At 35.2% G+C, this 11792-nt stretch overlaps 1 long non-coding RNA gene across 1 annotated transcript; it reads left to right on the top strand.

Moving 5' to 3' along the window:
- The first annotated feature begins 1974 nt into the window (after positions 1-1974).
- Positions 1975-6344, top strand: LOC132393971 (uncharacterized). The gene is made up of 2 exons (XR_009512123.1): positions 1975-2014; positions 2103-6344. It is a non-coding gene; the product is annotated as an uncharacterized LOC132393971 (long non-coding RNA).
- The last annotated feature ends 5448 nt before the right edge of the window (positions 6345-11792 follow it).

Raw genomic sequence — 11792 nt, 5'->3', positions numbered from 1 at the left:
TTTTTTGGCTACTGCCAGTGCAATTTTTATAAATTCTTTCTGATATTTATTTAGTTTGAGTTTTGGTTTTATCCCTTCAATATCACCTAGTAAAAGTAATATTGGATTATGAGGAAATTGTGTACCTGTAATTTGTTCCAGTAAAAGTCTTAAATTTGTCCAAAAAGGTTGAATTTTAGAGCAAGACCATGTCGAATGTAAAAAAGTACCAGTTTCCTGGTTACATCGGAAACACTGATCCGATAAATTTGGATTTAATTTTTTTATTTTTTGTGGTGTAATATATAATTGATGTAGAAAATTATACTGCACTAATCTTAACCGAACATTTGTTGTATTTGTCATACTATCAAGACATAGTCTTAACCAATTTGTTTCTTCAATTTTAATATTCAAATCACTTTCCCATTTTTGTCTTGACTTATGGACTCCTTGTTTAATTGCCTGTCTTTGAATCAAATTATACATACAAGATATAAATTTTTTAATATTTCCTTTTTGAATTAAAATTTCTATTTCATTAGATTTCGGCAATAACATTGTTTGACCTAATTTTTCTCTTAAATAAGCCCTTAATTGAAAGTAACAAAATAAAGTGTTATTTGATATTTTATATTTATTCTTTAATTGATCAAATGACATTAATATACCTCCTTCAAAACAATTCCCTATATAACTAATCCCTTTTTGAATCCAATTATATAAAAGTTGATTGTCCATTGAGAAAGGAATAAGTATATTTTGAATTAAAGATCTCTTTGCTAATAAAGATTTTTTTGTCTCATCATCAACATTTATCTTATTCCATAAGTCAATCAAATGTTTTAATATAGGAGATTCTTTCTTTTCCCATATCCATTTAGATTCCCATTTGTATATAAAATCTTCTGGTACGTTTTCTCCTATTTTATCTAATTCTATTCTAATCTTTCTCAAAAAAAGATGCAATAAATCTAAGTTGATTTGCTTTATAATAATTCTTAAAATTTGGAAGTTGTAATCCTCCTAGATCAAATTTCCATGTCAATTTTTCCAACGATATTCTTGACATCTTACCTTTCCAGAGGAATTTCCTCACATATTTGTTTAACTCTTGAAAAAACTTCTGGGGTAATTGTATTGGTAATGATTGAAATAAATATTGTAGTCTAGGGAATATATTCATTTTATAGTATTTACTCTACCTACTAATGTAATTGGTAATGCCATCCATTTTTCAAGATCTTCCTGAATTTTTTTCAAAAGTGGTAAATAATTTAATTTATATAAGTTTTTTATATCATTATCAACTCTTATACCTAAATATTTTATACCATTTGCTGGCCATCTAAATTGAGTTATTAATCGACATTGATTATAATCTCCTTTAGTAAGAGGTAAAATTTCACTTTTATCCTAATTTATTTTATAACCCGATATTTTCCCATATTCTTCTAATCTATAAGATAATTTGCGTAGTGAATGTAATAGATCTGTTAAATAAAGTAGAACATCATCAGCAAATAAGTTAATCTTGTATTCTTCCTGATTAACTCTGAAACCCTTAATATCTGGGTCCATTCTAATTAATTCAGCTAGTGGTTCTATTGCCAACACAAATAAAGCAGGTGATAATGGGCAACCTTGCCTAGTTGATCTTGTTAACTGAAATGATGTTGAAATTTGACCATTTGTCACTACTTTAGCTTTGGGATTAGTATTTAAGGTTTTAATCCATTTTATAAATGATGTTCCTATTCCATATTTTTCCAGTACCTTAAATAAAAAATCCCATTCCAATCTATCAAATGCTTTTTCTGCATCTAAAGCAACTGCCACACTCATTTCCTCCCTCTTTTGTGCTAAATGGATTATACTAAATAACCAAGTTACATTATCTGCCGATTGTCTATTTTTGATAAATCCTGTTTCATCCATATGCACTAATTTTGGTAAGCATTTAGATAATCTATTAGATAAGATTTATCTAGTCACGTGATGACGTAGGATCGAGACGCTGGAACCTAGCCCTCCCGTAAAAAAGTTAATAAATTAATGTTTAAGTGAAGAAAAGTTAACTAATACTTTTTTGTTACTTATAAATTACTCTGGATTGTTTTAAGCTATGCCTCATAAACAGAGGACGAAGAAAATTACTACCGCGAAGACCGCTCAAGTTGGAACAGAATCAAGGCCTACTTCTACTGAAGAACCACGGACTCAGGTACAACACACCACCGGTGAAACAGAAAAGGAGACCGCGGCAGCATCGGCCATTTCTAAAGGGAACGATCAACGAGAACTGCGCAAGCGTAAAGGAACGAGCATGCGCAAAAGAGAGCAACTAGAACTACAAATCCCAGCAGCGACTGAAACCGACAGTGAAAGTGAGTCTGAGAGAGAGCCGGACTCTCTGGGAAAATCAGACGAAGATGGAGAAGATGAAAGTTCCTCTGAAAAAACAAAAAAGATTTTGAGGCAAATAATGCATAAATTAGAAAAATTAAATGCATTAAAAGTAATTAAAAGTAACCAAAAAGTAATTAAAGAAAAAATAACAAATATGGAGGCTATGTTTGATAAAATGACAAAGAAACAGGAAAAAATGGAAAAGAAAAGAAAAGAAAATTACAGATTTGGACGTCAAAATGGAAGAAATGGATGGAAGAATGAAGAAGATGGAAGATGATAATGATGCCTGGACATCAGAAAGAAAACAACTCGTGGGAAAAATTGATAAGCTTGAAAATTTTAGTAGACGCAACAATATTAAAATTGTTGGACTTAAAGAAGGTACCGAAGGAGAAGACCCAATAAATTTTTTTCAAAAATGGATTCCTGAAAAATTGGAAATGGGAGAAGAAACTTTAATTGAGATTGAAAGGGTGCACAGAGCCTTAAGACCAAGATCTCAAGATGATCAAAATCCGCGATCAATTTTGATAAGATGTTTAAGATACCAGGATAAAGAAAAGATTTTGAGGGCGGCTGCCCAGGGTGCTAAAAGAAGAAAAGGTCCGTTGATGATAGCAGAGAAACCAGTTCTTTTTTATCCTGATATAAGTTATAACCTTTTGAAGAGAGAGAAAGAATTTAATCCAGCTAAAAATGTTTTATGGGAAAAAGGTTATTAGTTTTTAATGCGTCACCCAGCAACATTGGTAATTTTTTTGGAGGAGGGAAAAAGATTTTTTTCTGATTATCAAGATGCGGAGGTGTTCGCACAAAAACTTCCATCTCTTCGCTAATTAAACGTAGAGATTTCTAAATGTAATGGTTAAAGACGAAGACAGAAAGCAAATGGAACTGATGGACATTTAAGGATGATATAAGGGAGAAAAGTAAAATTTTAGAAATATTAATTGAGAATAGTATGTTTTTTTATATGTATATACTTTTTAAGTTGCGGGGGGGGCTGGGGAGCTTTGAATCGGTTACTACGGGATTCACGTGTGTAATCATGGCAATTGCCATGACCCGTATAATAGAGGGGGGTAATGTTGTGTTTTTTTTTTCTTTCACAACATTAGTAGGGGGGTATTTTTTTCTTTATTTTCTATTTTTCTTCTATTCTTTTGCCTGGATGATTGGTGGGGACACACATAGCAACATGGAGACTTCTAAAAAGATTTCCCAGGATACAATGAAAGTTGAAAGATTAGGTATTATTATAGATTGGAGTAACATAAATAAAAATAATGACTAATTTATTGAATTTTTTAAGTTTTAATGTTAATGGGCTTAAAGGACCAATAAAAAGAAGAATTTTAACATATATTAAAAAAATGAAAATAGATATAGCTTTCTTACAAGAAACTCATTTAACGGATATAGAACATCAGAAATTAAAAAGAGACTGGGTTGGAAATGTTATTGCAGCTTCATTTAACTCAAAGGCAAGAGGAGTTGCAATTTTGGTTAATACAAATTTACCAATTAAAATACAAAATGTATTAATTGATTCAGCAGGAAGATATTTAATTATACATTGTCAAATTTTTTCAGAACTATGGACTCTTATGAATATTTATGCACCAAATGAAAATGATGTAAAATTTATACAGGAGGTCTTTTTGAATTTGGCTAATGCACATGATAAAATATTAATAGGTGGAGATTTTAATTTTTGTTTAGATCCAGTTTTAGATAGATCAACAAAGGCTATTACAAAATCAAAAGTAGCAAAATTAACTCTATCATTGATGAAAGATTTAAATTTGATTGATATATGGAGAAGAATCAATCCAAAAGAAAGGGTTTATTCATTTTATTCAAATAGACATAAAACATACTCAAGGATAGATTTTTTCCTATTATCAACAAATACTCAAGATAGAGTGAAAAATGTGGAATATAAAGCAAGAATATTGTCTGATCACTCTCCTTTAATAATGGACGATGATAATGATAGATAAAGAGGAATCAATTTATAGATGGAGATTTAATTCAATTCTACTAAAACGTCAAGATTTTTGTGATTTTATGAAAAAGCAGATTCAGTTCTTTTTAGATACAAATTTACATTCAGTTGATGATAAATTTATATTGTGGGAAGCAATGAAAGCATATTTGAGAGGCCAGATAATAAGTTATACTTCTAAAATTAAGAAGGAATATATGATAGAAATAGATCAATTGGAAAAAGAGATTATAAAATTAGAAAAAGAATCTCAAAGAAATATGACAGAAGAAAAACGAAGACAACTTATTAATAAGAAGTTAAAATATAATACACTCCAGACATATCGAACAGAAAAAGCAATTATGAGAACTAAACAGAGATATTATGAACTAGGTGAAAGATCACATAAAGTTCTTGCATGGCAGTTAAAAACAGATCAGATTTCTAAAACAATAAATGCAATTCGAACAAAAGTGAATGAAATTACTTATAAGCCTCTAGAAATTAATGAGGCTTTTAAGAATTTTTATTCTGAGTTGTATAAATCAGAATCAAAGAATGATGACGTTAAGATAGAAGAATTTTTTATCACAAATAACTCTTCCAAAATTAAATACAGAAGAACAGAAGGGATTAGGTATGCCTTTTACATTGAAGGAAGTTGAAGAAGCTTTGGGATCACTTCAAAGTAATGAATTTCCAGGAGAAGATGGTTTTCCACCTGAATTTTATAAAAAGTTTAAAGATTTATTAATTCCTCCTTTTATGGAGTTAATATATCAAGCGGAAAGAACGCAGAAACTTCCAGAATCTTTTTCAACAGCTATTTTAATAGTATTGCCAAAAAAAGATAGAGACCTTTTAAAACCAACATCATATAGACCTATTTCTTTATTAAACACCGATTATAAAATAATAGCAAAAATCTTAACAATTTTGAATCTTGAATAGAGAATTAAATTAAATCTATTCTGCCTGTGTACGATCCACAGTGACAATATTATCATGGTGTTCTATCACGTAATTTTAAATCTAAGTTTGTAATTTATAAAAAATTGATTTTCTTTTATTGAGGCCTAAAGAAGACATGCTAGCAGCTCTGCTTGTTAGGAGTCTGAGGAGATTTGGTCTGTCACCGAAGCCTCCTACAGATTTCCACAGATGTACAGTGGAGAGCATTTTGACTGGTTACATCTCAGTGTGATATGGAGGCTCCAATGCACAGAATCGAAAGAGGCTGCGGAGGGTTTTAGACTCAGCCAGCACCACATACTTAACTACCATCAGGGACATCTTCAAAATACGGTGCCTCAAGTAGGCCACATCCATCGTTAAAGGACCCTCATCATCTGGCACACGTCCACTCTCATTTCTATCGTCAGGGATCAGGTACAGGAACCTGGAAGACCACACCCTCAATGATTTAGGAGCAGTTTCTTGCCCTTCATCATCATATTTCTGATCAGTCCATGAAGCAATGGACACTAACCCATTATTCACTTTTTGCACAATGTATTTATTTTGTAATTGATAGTAATGTTATGCCTTTGTGCCATACTCCTGTGCTTAACAAGAAATTTTACCTCATAGAAGACAGTGACGATAAACCTAATTCTAATTCTGTGCAACAAGAAGTTGGAAATAGAACTTTGAGCTTTCAGTGGAAAACAGAACCAGTCCAGTTCCATTGTCGAAACTTGGTCTGTTTAAATCCTCTGACTAAATTACAGCATTAGCACTCCTGATTAATAATATCTTTTGAATAAAATAGAAAATGCTAGAAACATCCAGCAGGTTAAGGAACATCTGCAGAGCATTTCCAGTAAGTACATTCTGTTTTGATTCTGGAATCACAGCATCTGTATTTCAATGCTAAATTTCTAAGTTTAGATATACAAGGCAAGAAGCAGTCAAGTATGTTTTGTTTTGTATCAAGTAACAGTAAAAAGAACCTTAGAACATACACCTTATGTTATCTGTGCTGCTAAAGCTGTAATTCATAATCCAGACAATGGTATCCATTTACAGATTCTCACAGTTAGAATTCACACCAGATGTGTGGAGGGACTGCAAAATAATGTCAGTTTTCATTGACGCTAGGGACAAGCATATAAATTGGAAACGTGCAGGAATTATATTTATAAATGGGGCTCCATCAGATACATGGACATATGCAAAGGTTATCTAGCACTTTCTTATGAAATTGTTCACTAGATGTCAATTTCCTTTTATTTCTTATTTTGTACTTCAGTTTAATTCTTTTGGTCCAGCCTTTTGGCCCCCTGTCTTAATATCTTCTCAGTGTTCATGTGTGCTTTACAAAGCTCATGCAAACTAATGTTTCACAGTTCTAGAAACAGGTTATTACTGGTGACAGTTCCATGATTCATGTATATTTACCTACTGTGATATCTGATGGATAATTTTACAAAGCACACGCTGATGAAAATGAATTGTGACAAAATCCACAGATATCTGCTCTAGCTCAGCTTTTATTTAATCAAAAATGAAAGGTCTTTGACCTGAAATATTAGAATTCCTATTTTTTTCCACAGGTGCTGCCTGACTGCTTGAGTATTCCCAGATTTCTTCTTCCATATTTTTAATTTTTAGGATCTGTAGCATTTTGCTTCTCCATAATTTAAAAAAAGCCTCCATTGTTCCTGAAACACATTCACCCCCATCAGAATCTAATTCTAGTAGTAGCATTTGGCACTTCATCTCACGGCAAGCTGAGGCAGGGAGCATAGATTATATCAATCTCAAAGCAATCTTAGTACCTATTACAACTCAGTTATGAATCCCGCAACCTTTACCCCTATACTCTAAAACATGGTAGTCATTTTATCCTATTTAGGAACTTAAACTTGAAGTTGAACTTGGCCATCTCCTCTCTGGAGACCTTTGTCACATTCACTTTGTCAGGTATCTAGTAGAAAATTGATGAGGAGGGAGCACCCAGAACCCACAAAGAACTGCAGCCAATCTGGCTATTGTGCGCTCAATTATTTAAATCACGCTTAGATTAATTGTGAAGATTACAGCCAGCTGGTCTAGTTTAGCAATGGAATTTGTTCTTTTCCATTCCCAGTCACTCTAGGTCCCACTGGTGAATCTATATGTGATCATCTCAGAAGCAGAGCATTGTATCACAGCATTACACAGCTTCATACATTTTTTTTCCACTGTAATGTAAATTAACCCCAGGCACTTAATAATGACTTTTCAAAATAGTCCACACATGTTTATCATCTGTTCTAAAAGGGTGGATTTCTGCAATGGCCAGCAGTTTTGCAGGTCTGTAATTAGGGGTTATTTAAATATTTCTATGGCAGACAGAGTGCCTAATCCTAATAATTCACTCCTTCACGTTCCTACCCAATGAAAGAGGCTTAATAGCACATAATGGAGCCAAGGGCTGATGGACTAGCCTTACTGTTACAAAGGTTTCAGGGTACCTATCTCTTTTAATTAATTTTTGACCAATTTAATTCGCTGTCTTTAGCCTTTCTTAAAGGTTCATAAGGAATCAAATGACAAGCGGCATGTGCTCTATCAGAGTGAAATTAGGTTTTTCTCTCTGCACATCCTGATTGGTCATGAACACAATGTGATCATGGTAACATATCTCGGAAAGATAGAATGACAGAACACGATCATTCGTGTTCCTTTGAGATTTCTCACTGGTGATTGTCATATTCATTTAGATCTTTGAACGTTAGCAAAAGAACTGGTATATCTCAGAATCTTCACTGGGTGTGTTTGCTCATACTTTATAATAGAGTTATAATATGTTCTTAAACCATTTCGTCAACAAGTAAAGGGCAATAGCAAACCAAAACAGATGATAGCTACCCCATTGAAGAGCAATGTACGACAGATAACACCTGAATTTCTTTTCAAAATCAAAATTGAATTGGCTGAAGTGTAAAGCAGACTAGATTACTCAGAGCATTGTTCTTTCATTAAGCAACAAGTTCACCCCTGTCTTTCAATTTTTTATCTATTGATTAACCAAAAGAAGGTATTTCAAGTTAATTTTCTATCACACTGACTTATTTCTCAGTGCTGTTGAGGTATATATGGATTGAAATTTTTTTCTTTACGGACAAGTGAGAGAGGGAATCTGGGTGAGCTTGTGGACGAGGAGTTGGAGGGTGGCAGAGTTCACAGAGGGGGAAGAGTGCGGGGGTTTAACTGAACTCTTTCCAAAGGAAGAGTCAGGCATCCCTTGAAGAGACTTTGCAGTAGTAGTAGTATCACAAACACAAGAAAAGCTTCAAATGCTAGAAATCCAAAGCAACATACACAAAATACTGGAGAGAATCAGCGGGCCAGGCAGCAACGATGGAAAAGAGTAAGCAGTCAATGTTTTCCACAGGACTGGAAAGGAACGGGGGTCCTCAGATTCTCAACTTAAATCCTTACCTGCCTGTCACCTCCCTCTTCTCCCCCTTCCCTTTCTTCCATGGTCTTCTGCCCTCTTCTGGTAGAATAACCCTTCTCCAACAGTTTATCTCTTTCAACTATCAAATTCTGGGACTGTTGAGAGCCACAGGGATTCATGTGATTTAGACAGAGATAACTATACGAAAGTTTGAAACTGTAAATAGTGTGAATTGTGGAATACCACAATGTTACAATAAATTCATGCTGTTAGCAGATGACTAGCACTTGGGTCTTCTGGATACCCTTATCAAACAAAAGAACTATTTGTGCTTTCTGATGGAGAAATCAAGAAGCTCTGTATAATTTTCTAGTTATGGTGGATAAAGAAAGTCTAGATGTGGGTACTGTGGCTCCTTTCAGATGGGGTCATCAAATTATCAGCAGGGCCCAATCGGAGTCAGTGCTATCAGACAGCCTACACCTTCAAGATTTTTTTGTATGTTTCCATTGTCACTTTTGTCTTCTGACCAGGGATAATTAGGTGGTAGTAATTTCGCTAACACCTGCCATTTCACAGGTGAAGTGGAGATGCAGACATCTTCGTAGTTCCTTGCTCAGATGATGATATAAAACAATATGTGACAGTGGATGGACCATGAAGTCTTGTATTTGCCTCTGGATATGGCAGGAGTGCACTTTAAACCCTTTGTCAGGAGAAGGAATTTGTTGGACTTTATTTTCCCCACTTAATCCCTGCCAGTTTTTCATAATCAGGGACTGTATCTTCTCCGGTGATGACACTTCAGATCGACTGTCTTTGAGATAAATGCAAAAGTTTTGTAACACTGGCATAAGTTTGCTTCATAACAGCACACAAACCTTACCTTAACCAACAATAGACCCAATGTCAGTGCAAACTTATGTCAAGCAAGACAGTGCTATTGCCAATCACTTCTCTCTATCTTTCTTGGGCAGATCTTCATCTTTCCTCCAATAATCATCCTGAAGTGGGGTTACTCTACATGACAAATTAGGGACAGTTCATCCTGTATAACCTCCATTCCAGAACCAATTTAACATTGAACATAGAATATTACATCTCAGTACAGGCCCTTCGGCCCACAATGCTGTGTCAACCTTTTAACCTACTCCAAGATCAATTTAGCACTTCCTTCCCATATATCTCTCCATTTTCTTTCATCCGTGTTCCAATCTAAGAGTCTCTTAAGCATCCCTAATTTATCTACCTCTACCACCATCCTTGGTACCCATGCTCCCATCAGAAGTTTGGTTGTTCGTTATATGATAGGATAACTGTGCAGGAGAGCTTTTAAAGTGGAAAAACCATTGCATTGAGTCAGTTCCATTCTCTCAACCTCAGAAGATCAAGTCCAGGGGTACATGTAGTTGGCATGTACTGGGGTCTTCCTTGATTGCAGTGGGTGAGCAAGATTTCTTCTGTGCCCTGTCATGCCCTTTGCCCTTGATGAAGTGTTGCAAGACTGTCTTCCATTCTGTTGGATCTCATTCATGTGGTCTGCTGGAACTGACTTCATATGCTATGAAAGGCATGCCCTTATATCACCAAGTTATGAGGCTCGAACGGTACTCGCTGCTACCCTAACCTACCATATACCTGGCACTCTCTGGGTAATCAACTTACCTCCAATCAACTTAAAATCACAACCCCTTGTATTAGCCATTTATGCCCTGGGAAAAGGTCCCTGGCTATCCACTCTTATCTATGCCTCTTATCATCTTTATCAAGTCACCTCTCATCCTCTTTTGCTCCAAAGTGAAAACCCTTTGCTACCTGAACCTATCCTCATAATACACACTCTATAGTCCAGGCAGCACCCTGTAAATCTCCTCTGCACCCTCTCTAAATCTTCCACATCCTTCCTATAACGAGTGACCAGAACTGAACACAATATTCTAAGTGTGCTCTCCCTGTCATCAAATTCTGATGGGCAGCAGCTGTGTCTGCCAGCCTCCTCATTGTTGTCTATTCATTCACTGAAATGTACAAGTAACCAGGCCTTGCAACAATATCGGCTAATTAAGAAATGTCTACCAACATGTGCAGGAAAAATTTACAAGAATATTGTCAGGGCTTAAGGACCTGATTTATAGAGTAAGGTTGAAAGGTTGAATAGGCTAGGATTTTGTTCCCTGGAGCATACGAGAATAAGGGGAAATTTGATAGAGGTATAAAACGTTATGAGGGGTTTAGACGTTTTGAATGCATGCAGTCTTTCACCCCTCAGGTTGGGTGGGACTAGAAATGGAGGTAATAAGTTGAAATATTTAAGGGGAAACTGAGGAGAAACTGCTTCACTCAGAAGTACAAGTGTGGAATAAGCTGTCAGTGGAAGAGGTAGATGTGGATGTAATAGTAACATTTAAGAAGTGTTTGGAGAAATACATGGATAGGAAGGGTTTGGAGGGACCTGGGTGCAGGTAGGTGGGTCAGAAGGTTACCAAAATTAGGTCAGCATGGTCTAGAATCTGGAATCCATGGACCCCTTGGTTAATGTGTAAAGCGATGTGGCATAAAAAAGGTTGGGAACCCCTGCACTAGATAGACTGAAGAGCCCATTTACTCAGTACTCAGTGTCTCCATGTCCACATCTATGTCTGTCATCATCTAATGGAATAAATCTGTTAACAGTCTGGAGAAGTGGATCATACCCAAATCTCAGAACACACTTCTCAATAAAGGCAAACACTGGGGATAAAGATTACACATTACTCATGTCTTAGTTTACCAGAAGCAGCAATCACTGTTCGTATGTACTTACATCTGAGGTAAGGACTAGCTAAACTAGGTGGCTCAAAGCATTGGAGAGGTACTGCACATGTTGTCTCCAAAAAAGCCTTCAAATCCATAACAGAATAAACCGAACAATGTCAACATTATCTGCCAGACCAACACTGAGTCTCTAATTATAGTGAAGTTGGATCTAATTTACCAGTAATGCCTTTTGCATGCTTGGCATCAGAATGCCCACACACACTCTGT

The sequence above is a fragment of the Hypanus sabinus genome, chromosome 5 (assembly GCF_030144855.1).
Source record: "Hypanus sabinus isolate sHypSab1 chromosome 5, sHypSab1.hap1, whole genome shotgun sequence".
NCBI classification, from domain to species: Eukaryota; Metazoa; Chordata; class Chondrichthyes; order Myliobatiformes; family Dasyatidae; genus Hypanus; species Hypanus sabinus.
Note: the sequence above shows the minus strand (reverse complement) of the source record. Positions and strands in the feature narration are given on the sequence as shown.